At 38.0% G+C, this 10,471-nt stretch overlaps 1 pseudogene; it reads left to right on the top strand.

The window, feature by feature from the left end:
- Nucleotides 1-800: 800 nt before the first annotated feature.
- LOC133067220 (large ribosomal subunit protein uL30-like) lies at nucleotides 801-1,553 on the top strand (annotated as a pseudogene).
- The last annotated feature ends 8,918 nt before the right edge of the window (nucleotides 1,554-10,471 follow it).

Raw genomic sequence — 10,471 nt, forward strand, 5'->3', positions numbered from 1 at the left:
CCCATTTATCATTACATGAAAAAGAACAAAATACCCAGGAATAAACCTACCTAAGGAGGCAAAAGACCTGTACTCAGAAAACTGCAAGTTGCTGATGAAAGAAATCAAAGGTGAAACAAACAGATGGAGAGATATACCATGTTCTTGGATTTGAAGAATCAATATTGTGAAAATGACTCTACTACCCAAAGCAATGTATAGATTCAATGCTCAGTAGTGTCTGACTCTTTGCGACCCCATGGATCATAACTTACCAGGCTCCTCTGTCCATGGGGTTTTCCAGGCAAGAGTACTAGAGTGGGTTGCCATTTCCTTCTCCAGGGGATCTTCCCAACCCAAGGATCGAATCCAGGTCTCCCACATTGCAGGCAGATTCTTTACCATCTGAGCTACCAGGGAAGCCTTAGATTCAGTGCAATACTTATCAAATTATCAGTGACATCTTTCACAGAACTAGAACAAACAATTTTACAATTGTATGGAAACACAAAAAACTCCAAATAGCCAAAGCAATCTTGAAAAACAAAAATTGAGCTGGAGGAATCAGGCTCCCTGCCTTCAGACTATATAGCAAACCCACAGCCATCAAAGTGGTATCGTATTGGTACAAAAACATAAATATAAATTAATGGAATAGGATAGAAAGTTCAGAGATAAACCCATGTACCTACGGTCACCAAATCTTCGACAAAGGAGTTAAGAACAGGCAATGGAGAAAATGCAGTCTATTCAGTAAATGGTGCTGGGAAACTGGACAGCTACATGAAAGAATGAAATTAGGCTCTTTCCCAGCTGGAACCATGGAGGGTGCAGAAGAGAAGAAAAAGAAGATTCCTGCTGTGCCAGAAACCCTTAAGAAAAAGCGAAAGAATTTCACAGAGCTTAAGATCAAGTGCCTGAGAAAGAAGTTTGCCCAAAAGATGCTTCGAAAGGTAAGGAGGAAGCTTATTTATGAAAAAGCTAAGCATTACCACAAGGAATACAGGCAGATGTACAGAACTGAAATTCGAATGGCTAGGATGGCATGAAAAGCCAGCAACTTCTATGTACCCGCGGAACCCAAATTGGCATTTGTCATCAGGATCAGAGGTATCAACGGTGTGAGCCCAAAGTTTCGAAAGGTACTGCAGCTCCTTCACCTCCAACAGATCTTCAATGCCACCTTTGTAAAGTTCAACAAGGCATCAATTAACATGCTGAGAATTGTGGAGCCATACATTGCATGGGGGTACCCAAATCTGAAGTCTGTAAATGAATTGATCTACAAGCGTAGTTATGGCAAAATCAACAAAAAGTGAATTGCCCTGACAGACAATGCATTGATTGCTCCATCTCTTGGGAAATACGGAATCATCTGCATGGAGGATCTGATTCATGAGATCTATGCCATTGGAAAACGTTTCAAAGAAGCAAACAACTTCCTGTGGCCCTTTTAATTGTCTTCTCCACGAGGTGGAATGAAGAAAAAGATCACCCATTTTGTAGAAGGTGGAGATGCTGGCAACAGGGAAGACCAGATCAACAGGCTTATTGGAAGGATGAACTAAGGTATCTACCAGGATTATTTTTGTAATTTGGTCCGTTAATAAACAATTGAAACAAACAAACAAACAAAAGAATGAAATTAGAACACTAAAACCATATACAAAAATAAACTCAAAATGGATTAAAGACCTAAATGTAAGGCAAGATACTATAAAAACTCTTACATAAAAACATAGGCAGAACACTCTCTGACATAAATCTCAGCTATAGTTTTTATGATCCACCTCCTAGAGTAATGAAAATACAAATAAGCAAACAGGACCTAGTTAAACTTAATAACTTTTGCACAGCAAAGGAAACCATAAACAAACCAAGAAGGCAACCCTCAGAATGGGGGGAAATATTTGAAAATGATGGAATGAACCAACAAGGGATTAGTCTCCAAAACAAGGAAACAGCTCATGTAGCTCAATATCAAAAAAAAACAAAAAAACAAAAATGAAATGAACAAACAACCCAATCAAAAAATGGGCAGAAGATCTAAACAGACATTTCTCCAAAGAAGATACACAGATGGCCAAAAAGTACATGGGAAGATGCTCAACATCACTATGAGAGAGATGCAAATCAAAACTACAAAGAGGCAGTAGATCACCTTACACTGGTCAGAACAGCCATCATTGAATAAATCTATAAACAATATACGGTGGAGAGAGTGTGGAGAAAAGGGACTCTTACATTGTTGGTGGGAATATAAATTGGTACAACCATTATGGAGAACACCATGGAGGCTTCTTAGAAAACTAAATATAGAACTACCATAAGATCCAGCAATCCTACTCCTGGACATATATCTGGAGAAAAATCATAATTCAAAAAGATATATACACACCAGTGTTCACTGCAACACTATTTATAATAGTCAACACATGGAAGCAACCTAAATGTCTATCAACAGAGAAGTGGATAAGGAAGATGTGGTACACATATATATAATGGAATATTACTCATCCATATAAAAGAAAGAAATAAGGCCATTTGTAGCAGCATGGATGGCCCTAGAGATTGTCACACAGAGTGAAGTAGGTCAGAGAAAGACAAATATCATGATACTGCTTATATGTGGAATTTAAAAAAATGGTACAAATGAACTTATTTACAAAACAGAAATAGATGTAGAAAACAAACTTACAGTCAGCAAGGGGGAAAGCAGGGGAGGGATAAATTGGAAGACTGGGATTGACATATACACACACTATACATAAAACAGATAATTAATAGGAGCCTATTGTATAACACAGGGGATCTATGCAACACTCTGTAGTGATCCATATGGGAAAAGAATCCAAAGAAGAGTGGATATATGTATAACTGATTCACTTTGCTGTATACCTGAAACAAGCATAATATTATAAATCAACTATACTCCAACAAAAATTAATTTTAAAAAAGAAATAATGGTAAGTTAAATGGTATTGGCAATCCACATACAAAAGAATGAAGTTGGACCCTTATCTTATACCATACACAAAAATTAACTCAAAATGGGTCAAAGACCCAAACATAAGAGCTAAAGCTATAAAACTCTTAGAAATCATAGAGAAAAAGCTTCATGACATTGGATTTGGCAATGATTTCTTGGATATGACACCAAAAACACAAGCAACAAACATAAAAATAGATAAACTGTGCTATGTCAAAATTAAAAACTCCTATGCATCAAAGTCCATGGGATCACAAAGAGTCAGACACAACTGGGGGACTAACACACACACATGCATCAAAGGATACAAATAACAGAATATAAAGGCAACCTACAAAAGGATAGAAAATATTAGCAAATCATATACATAATAAGGGGTTAATATTCAGAATATACAAATAACTCCTACAACTCAACAAACAAACTGTAGATATTTTTCCAAAGATGATACACAAGAGGCCAACAAGAACATGAAAAGACACTCAATATCACTAATTAATAGCAAAATGAACATCAAAACTACAAGGATGGTTACTATCCCAAAAAAAGAAAGAAATAGAAAATAACAAATGTTGGTGAGGATGTGGACAAATTTGAACCCTGTACACTATTGGTGAGAATGTAAATGGTAAAGCTGCTATAGAAAACAGTACAGCAGATTCTAAATAAATAAAACTAGAATTACTATATGATCTATCAATTCCCACTTCTGGGTCTTAAAGAGATATTTGTACATGTACCCATGTGTGTATCAACAGATAAATAAATAAACAGTGGGAGACTACTAAGCCTTCAAAAAATTCTGACACATGCTATAACATGGATGAACCTTAAAGAAATTGTACTAAATGAAATACGTCAGTCACAAAATAAAGTAAGATGTAATTCAACTTGAGGTATTTTAGACAATCAAATTCATAAAGACAGAAAGTAGAATGCTGGTTTCCAGGGGTTGGAAGGGAAGGGAAAGATAAGTGTTACTATTTAAAGGGTATAGGGTTTATGTTTTGCAAGAGGAAAAGAGTTCTGAAGGTTGGTAGCGGACACTGTGAGTATACTTATCACTACTGAACTGCACACTTACAAACGGTCAAGGTGGTTAACTTTGTATTACATATATTTTACCACACTTTTTAAAATTTTTTAATGTTTTAATCAATTAGTGCTATATCTTTCATGTACAGATTTATTTGTAGACATAAATTTAGTTTCTTTGGAAGTAAATATCCAAGAGCACAAAAGCAGGGTCATATGGTAGTTTCATGTTTAGTTTTTAAAGAAACAGCCAAATTGTTTTCCAGAGTAACTAGACCATTTTATATTCCACAGCAATGAATGATCCAATTTTTTTTCATCTTCTCCAAAATTTTGGTATTATCACTCTTTGATTTTAACCATTCCATAGGTATACAGTGATATCTCATTGCAGATTCAATTTGCATTTCCCTAATGCCTAAAGGAGATCAGTCCTGGGTGTTCATTGGAAGAACTGATGGTGAAGTTGAAATTCCAATACTTCGGCCACCTCATGTGAAGAGTTGACTCGTTGGAAAAGACCATGATGCTGGGGGGGATTGGGGGCAGGAGGAGAAGGAGACGAAAGAGGATGAGATGGCTGGATGGCATCACTGACTCGATGGGCATGAGTTTGAGTAAACTCTGGGAGTTGGTGATGGACAGGGAGGCCTGGCATGCTGCAATTCATGGGGTTGCAAAGAGTCGGACACGACTGAACGACTGAACTGGACTGAACGACTGAACTGAACTGAACTGAATGGCTAATGATGTTAAACATCTTGTCACCTGCTTATTTGCCATCTGTATATTCTCTTTGATGGAATATCTCTTCATGTCTTTCACCCATTTTCCAATTAGTTTTTTTTTTCACTATTTACTTTACAAACTGTAAAATTTGGAGGAATCTCAGAAGCAAAAGTATCTTCCTATGAACAAAACAAACAGGAGCACAAATAAAAATTTTTTAACTAGACAATAAATGGTTAAACAAATTAAAAAAAAAATACTCTGCAGCAGTCTCTCAGTGGTGAGATATAACTAATACCTGTGGTGCTAAATGTATTAGTAATTCTCTAACTGACTGAGTCACTTTGAAATGGATCCAGCAGCCTGGCTATCATCCATAGTGTGACAGCTTTCAGACCCCAAGCTCTGCAGGGATTGCTTTATTGTTAACCCCAGGGTCAGACTCCACTGATCCTGGAATTTGTCATGGTTTTCAGTCACACATGAGGCTGAAATCAGCCAGTCAGCTTCATTTACAGAGAAAGTTTTTTTCTCCATGCTCCCTACACTCTTTCCCAATTTCACCTGCAGAACAATAGTGACCATAACAACAATAATAACTACTAGCATTAGCACAGTTTTTTCATTTACAAAGGGTTTCAAAATCAACTTCACCCTCTGTTGACTTTCTGAGTAAAATTAAAATGTAATTGCAATAAAATTAACTGATATTCTGTGGTTCTTAGGAATGCTGTAAATCCAGAAAAAAATTGTTAAATCTATACTTATTCTGCTGAATCAACTGAAGCTGTTGGAAGAAGCTTCAAACCCTTCCCCATCAAAGGTAGCTGAGCAGGGTTTAAAGAAAGAGTTTATTTTCTCCAAAGACATGCCAGGAAAAAAATTTTTTTTTTTACTTGACCTCCCCAAGTCAATGAAGAGCTGCAATCAGACTAAAAACTAAAATCATCTTCCTTCTCTGTGAGCAATATCACTCTGGTTTTTCACCAAAGCTTTAGAAATTCTTTTTCAGTTACATCTTGAATGGGCATCTCACATTTCAACTAAAGACATGAATTCAACTTCACATGGTGCTATACTGAGTTCAGAAATGATTCAACCAAACACTCAAAATGGATTTTCATCACTGGGATTTTTTTTTCCCATTCCAAAGTTTTTAGCTATTCCACTAAATAGCTAGTGTGTGTGTCCTTTGTCCATTAGATTCTTCTTGGTTAAACAACATACTTCTTCACTTTCTGAAGTTTTTCTTTCTCGCTGATTTGTTTGCTTTTTTGTAATCTGCATTTTAAGTTTCTTTGTAGTATTGAAGATACTTTGAGTACTTAATGCCAAATAACAAATCAGTAAGCAATACAGACTGTCTTTCAAACATGAAAAGCATGGACATTCTTCAGGGTCATCATCTCTAATAATTTTATTATTAGAGCATTACTGGAACATTAAAAACATTAAGAATGTTCCAGCATTACTGGAACATACTTCAGTACCTTCATTCATCTATTGGGTTCAGAGAATTGGGGATGCAATGATCAATCAGACAAGATCTCTGCCCTCAAGAAGTGCACATTTGAGGGAAAGATATAAAAACCACAACTGCAGTACAGAGTGTTAACTGACATAAAAGCTGTGAGCAAAGTACCATGAAATTCTGAGTAGGAAGCTAAATAATTTGGAACACAATAAGAATATGAATTTTACATAAAATTCCAAGAATGGCTGGATCAAGGGAATGCATATTTTAGAAACTTGATAGATATTTACAATCTGTCTTTCAAAAGGGTTGTGTTATTCTCTCTAATGTATCTCACTACATCCTTATCAGCTCTCTATATTTTCCACAGTTTTCATCTTTGCCAGTATAATAGTGATGAAAAATAGTTTGGTACATCTTGGCTACTTCATTTCTCCTAAATTAAAAGAAGCAATAGAAGGACTGTTAACTCTGGACTTGACTCTGATCAACAGGGAAAAACTGGTTGAAATTGATGTGAATATTGTGAGAAAATAACCCTCTAATCCTGGGATTTATGATAGTTAAAAAAAATAAGACATTAGGTACAATCATTGTCTTATTTCTTTATCATCATAACTCTCAAGGTTAGAGTGTTACCGTCTCACAATATGCCCCAAAGTTTAGGAAACAAATTTTGAAAGGGTTCAAAGTAAAATCATGGATGTTCTACAAGAAACTCTAAAATGAAGGGGTGATGAATGGGTTCCATTTCACATTCTAATGCCAATCAGCTGTCCCCTTGGAGTCCAATAATGAGATGGACTATGAAGAGCATACAGCTCAGTGATTTAAAAAGAAATGACCAACTAGTGATTGCTACAGTGTCTACTACATGGAAGAATGATAGTATATGTACCCCATCTCTTTCATCCTAAACTAAAAACAGCCACTGCCATTTTTAAAGATGAAGCAATACTCTAGGAAGTGGTTGTGAAGTAGAAACAAATAACTCAGCGCATCTACATTTGGGTTCAGGGTTTGGGTTTTTTTGTTTGCTTGCTTTCATTTTGTAACAATTATAGCAGCGGTTTCCAACAGGGAGCAATTGTGCCCTCCAGGAGACACATGGCCATGTCCTGGAGACATTTTTGGTTGTCATAGGTGTTGCTACCAGCATCTATTGGATAAAGACCATAGATGCTGCTAAACATCCTATAATGCATAGCACAGCTGCTATAACAAAAAATTATCTGGCTCAAATGTCAATTGTGTCACTGTGGAGAAAACCACATCTATAAAAGGAAGGAGGGGTACTTAATTAGGGAACAAGTTAGAGCCACATACCTGGAAAGTGTCAGCAAAACCATCCAAGAATCAGATGAGGCTTGTAAAGAGTGCTTTTAAAAAAAAAAAAAAAACACTTGTTTTTAAGTTTTGTTGTTTGGAGTTTCTTTCTTTAGCTGCTGATGAGAAACTCAGTAAGGATGGAGTAGAATCACCAATTAGGGAAGACGATTGAAAACAGAGAAAGACATGCAATTGAATACTTATTTTGCAAATCATCTCACCAGGGAGAGAGATTTCCACACCAGAAAGCATAAAACAAATACTGAGTGGGAAGAACTGAAGTCCAACACATGAGTGAAGTCACGCTCTGCCCAGCTATTTAGATGAATCTAACTGCTCAAATGCAAGTGAATTACCTTCAGCGCATTTAAAGTGCTTATACCATCAATGATTTGAGAAGTTATGAAGAAGGAAAAAGGCTTCTGAAAGTGAGAAAGAGAGGAAATGTACCAGTTGTCCAAGAGGGATAGGGACAAAGAGAGAAAAAGGTTTGTTTCCAGAAATTATAGAACAGCAGATTTGGTATCTGCTCAGCTGTCCTCACTTTCCAAAGGTACTCTGGTGTAGTGGCTTAGAGTGTGGAGTAAAGAACTTAAAGTCATCGCTGACTCTGACAGTTATCTGTATGGCCCTCTCTATGTTGATATCCTCATCTATGAAGTAGGGATTTAAAGATACCACAAGAACTTAATTTACTGGATTGTTAAAAGGATTTAACAAGTTAACACATGTGCTGGCACATGGCTGATTTCACCTAAACCTTAGCTATTATTATTAATGGTCCACCGGCTTCCTAACGGGAGCTTCAGAAGACATTCCCTAATCCTCCTTTTTCTTTTCCCGTCTTCACCTTCTGTAGACCAGTGCAATGCATTCCCTCTGAGAACCCTGACTGCCACCACAAACTGCAAAGGGAGGAGAGAGGGGCAGACAGAGAGGGAAGAAAGGGAGAAAACTGGGTGGAAAATTTACAATGAACACCAGTCCTCAGTTTCCCTCAGTTTCTCCTAGAAGGAGAGGGTTTAGATGAAGAAAACTGAAATGTTTCAAAATGAAAATAAAACTGCCACAGTGAGCATTAGAACACCTTCATGTAAATTAACAGGTATAGCGCAACCTGGAAAGAAATGTCAAAATCAGAGGGAAACAGGGACTTCCCTGGTGGTCCAGTAGTTAAGACTCTGCACTCCCAATGCAGGGGGCATGGGTTCGATTCCTGGCCAGAGAAAAAAGATCCCACATGCCATGCAGCACAGCCAAAAAAAAAAAAAAAAAAAAATCAGAGGGAAACAGCCAGAAGTTCTGGCTGAAGTCTTTGGCCAACTGTGGCTGTGAACTGGTTTATACTATACAATAGTTCCCCATTGTCTCTGAGCCTAGCATGGAGCCTAGCACATAACAGGCATTTAAAAAACATTTGATGAATAAATGAATGAATGGTTTATGAGAACTATCACTCAGCCATTCTGTTGCCAGAAAAGGGGTTAGAGATGACCTACCTATTCATACATCTGGCCATTAACATCAGTTAAGGAGATCCTTTAAAACATTTTTTCCTTAGGTTACCTAATCAAATCTCTACACCATTTTTGCAAGAGTTTCAAAAAAGGGAAAGACAGAGAAGGGGAGGGGAGGGGAGGGAAGTATTGGGAGCTTGGGATTAACAGATACAAGCTGGTATATACAGAAAGGATAAACAAGGTCCTACCACATAGCACAGGGAACTATATTCAATATCTTGCAATAAATCATAACAGAACAGAATATGAAAAAGAACAGATATATATACCTGAGTCACTTTGCTGCACAGTTACTTTGGCCACCTTATGAAAAGAGCCGACTCACTGGAAAAGACCCTGATGCTGGGAAAGAGTGAAGGCAGGAAGAGAAGGCGATGACAGAGGATAAGATGGTTGGATGGCATCACTGACTCACTGGACATGAGTTTGAGCAAGCTCCAGGAGATGGTGAAGGGCAGGGAAGCCTGGCGTGCTGCAGTCCATGGGGTCGCAAACAGATGGACATGATTGAGCAACTGAACAACAACAAAATCAATAAAACTGGGGGAAAAGACAGAGGACCTTTTCAAGAAGACTGATTACTTCTCCAATTATTTATCAGCATTTGGGGACTGATCTAGGCTTTTCTGGGTATTTCTCACAAATTGCAATTATAACCCTAAAGAATCTTTTCCTCCAAGTGTTTAACCTACCTTCTCTTTCTCTCAAATTTTTGTCCCTTCTTATGCCAACTTAAGTGAGGAAAAAACCCTATGAATTGAGTAGACAGTAGGGAGCTGGTGTGGAAGGTGGGCTATAGGAAGGTTTCATGCCACCTTCTGTCAGTGCAGTGTTTCGGGGGGGGGGGGGGGGGGCGGGGATGTCAGACACTGCTAAAATGTGGAGTAGAGGAGAGTGATTAGACCAGAAAGTCTATATAAACCTTTTAGTCCTCATATCCAGTGGAAGCTAAGCATGAGATGTAAAGTATTAAAATAAGATTGGGTTTTTCCCTGGACTTGTAACTGGTTCTATGTGCTAGACATGAACATATGTGCCCCCACTGCCACCCCCACTTCAAGGCAGGATCTGCTGCCCAGCTTGGGGACTGTGATCATCAGGGCATCTTCCAGCCATCATCTCGAGCAGGGTCAGCTTCAGCTACAGGTCATGCCATTTCAGGGACAGCCTGCTTCCAGTCCTTGAGCAAGGAGGAGTAATAAAGGCACAGTTGCTGTGGTCTGAAGCAAAACACTCTACCAAGCAAGACTTGATCCATGGTTAACTGCCCCAGGTTAGTCAAGTCTTTGTCAGGCCTCCATCTCAGTTCAATTTCTCCCTCTGCCCAATCCTGCTTTCCCCCTTCCCTTCACAGGTGTTGAGCTCTAATAATATTTATCACCTCAAACTATGCTGGAAGTATCTGCTTCTGGCAAA

The sequence above is a fragment of the Dama dama genome, chromosome 12 (assembly GCF_033118175.1).
Source record: "Dama dama isolate Ldn47 chromosome 12, ASM3311817v1, whole genome shotgun sequence".
In the NCBI taxonomy this organism is placed as follows: domain Eukaryota; kingdom Metazoa; phylum Chordata; class Mammalia; order Artiodactyla; family Cervidae; genus Dama; species Dama dama.